The sequence below is a fragment of the Lactuca sativa genome, chromosome 1 (assembly GCF_002870075.4).
Source record: "Lactuca sativa cultivar Salinas chromosome 1, Lsat_Salinas_v11, whole genome shotgun sequence".
NCBI lineage: Eukaryota > Viridiplantae > Streptophyta > Magnoliopsida > Asterales > Asteraceae > Lactuca > Lactuca sativa.
The window spans coordinates 8,346,506-8,349,052 of record NC_056623.2 but is presented as its reverse complement, the minus strand read 5'-3'; positions in this window follow the sequence as shown (position 1 = coordinate 8,349,052).

The window sequence follows — 2,547 nt, the reverse complement described above, 5'->3', positions numbered from 1 at the left end:
ATGTCCATTCCGGACCAATCAGTTATTTTAGCAAAAAAAAAAACAATTTTTTTGTTATGTTTATTCAAATACACATTAAAATGTGGTTACATTACTTAATTTCCCTTTGATTAACATCATTACACATCGATAAAATCCAAAATTTGTTAGAAGAAGAAATACGGTGGAAATAAAAATGCATTTGATCCATACCAATTTTCATATTTCAAGACATTTTAAAATACCATGAAACCATATTTTTAAGAGTTCCAGACATTTTAAAATACCATCAAACCAATAAAATTAAGTAATTAACAATTAACATTTAAAAAAGAGATAATGCAAATCTAGCCATTTTCCCTAATTACTTGTTATTTAATACCCAAAAATAGCCAAGAAAGCCGTAGACGAGCAAAAACGCCAACTATTTTCATGGATGGGCTATGGTTTGGTGTTCCCATATTCATTTTTGCATATGAAACTGTAGGTGATAAACTCACAAAATACGGTTTTCCTAACCATAGATGAGACTAGCTATTGTTTCCTTATAAAAAGTATTTTTTTTTCCTTCAAATAACTATTGTTTCCTTCTAAAACTATTGTTTCCAACGAATAACTATTGTTTTGTTCTTGACTTTCAATTATTTTTTCGATCAAACTACATAATCAACCCAAATAACATATCTTTATAAACAACTATATTACTATACAAGTTTGAAACAAACAAAAAGAAAAAAAAAATAACGGAAACCGTAGGTGTTGTTAGCACCTACGGTTTACAACTTGATAATGTATAATTTGTACATTAACATCTTGTACACCATAGATGGCTAATGACACCTACATAATCCGTTTTTTCCCCATTTTTTGCAAAAAAAAAATGTAACCAATGCTAATAGATTTCATATTAAATAACAAAAAGCAAAAAAAAAAAAAAAAAAAAAAACGAGAAAATACTGCATGTTGTTCAGAGTTAGAGCTATTATTGAGAGAGTTTCTCTAGCTTCAAACTATGGAAAATGACTTACATTGAAATTTTCAACTTTATATATTTTGGGCTAAAGGGCCTTCAAACAATAGACAGGTTCTGAAACAGTAGCTCAATGCCCCCAGCCGTATTTCATTTAAAACCGGAAATCCCGAAATCGTATGTTTCATGCTGAAATTGTAGTTTTCGCTAATAATCTAATATTTTGATGGTTATTTTTGGCTAAAGGCTAATTTTTTGCTATTAAGTGAAAAATAATTAGGGAAAATGACTAAATTTGTAATTTTTTCTTTAAAACACTAAATTTCACCATTTTCCAAAGTAATTAACAATTAGCATCTTAGTATTTGTAGTATATATATATATATATATATATATATATATATATATATATATATATATATATATATATATATATATATAGATCATTTTAACTAAAAAATAAATCTTTTATATGATTATTTGATATGTTAAAATCGGTGCAGTTTGGTTGCTTTTGGTTATTGGATGAGTAAAAACGCACTCCATTGAAAATTGTGTTTTTTGAAAAAATTAAAAATACGTACCGAATTTCGAGGCAAAATTTTTATTTATTAAAATATATCAAAGTCTGTTTACATTGTGCGGAAACATGTGGCGAATGCTCGTGTATACAGTCGAACTTTGCCCTTCACATGAAGTACCTGAAAAACATTTAATAAAAATTGGATATGCGAAGGCTTAGTGAATTCTCAAAAATACAATATACTACAATACATTTACATGCATACAAACAATGGTTCACGATCTGCCAATATATATCTTGGGATTGGCTCCCGACCTCTTTAACCGTTCCACAGTCATACCCATAACTAAAGCTATGTGGGTCAACTAAGGTTATGTTTGGCGTATAACTGGAAAACTAGCTGATAGCTGAAAAAGTATCTAATAAAAAATGATGTTTAGTAAAACTAGCTGAAAGATATAAAATTACATAAAATGACATTTAAGAGAATATGTTTCTATAATTAATTAAGGGTATATTTGGAAATATTTAGACAAGCTCCTAAAAAGCTAGTCTAAGTAGTTTTTTTTTTTAAAAAGCTAGCTTACAAGCTACTTTTTAGTTTAACAAACATGACAACATAATAAAGCTCGAAAAATAAGCTAGTTGTGGCGTGTCAAACACAACCTAAAGCTACATGAGTCTATAGGTTCCCGACCTGTTTCCATAATCAACCCATACCTAGGTCTAATATCACAATAATTACACATATAGAGACTACGCTTTAGATTCTACTAATACATGAACATTTATACTTTATATTCTACTAGCTCTCCATCCTAACATACATGAATATATTGTACTACGTGGCTGTAACATCACAAAAATAAGAGTAAAATTTTTATTTTTTGCAAAAACAATCCAACGACCACAATTGTTTACAAAACATTGTTTCCAAGAGTAATAGTCACAATCAGAGTATCCAAAAATCCAAAATCATAAAACCAATAGGATATACACAATCACGCCTTTGCTTTCCCACGATCGTCTAAAGTACCTGAAACAATAATCTGAAACTGTAAGTCAAAGCTTAGTG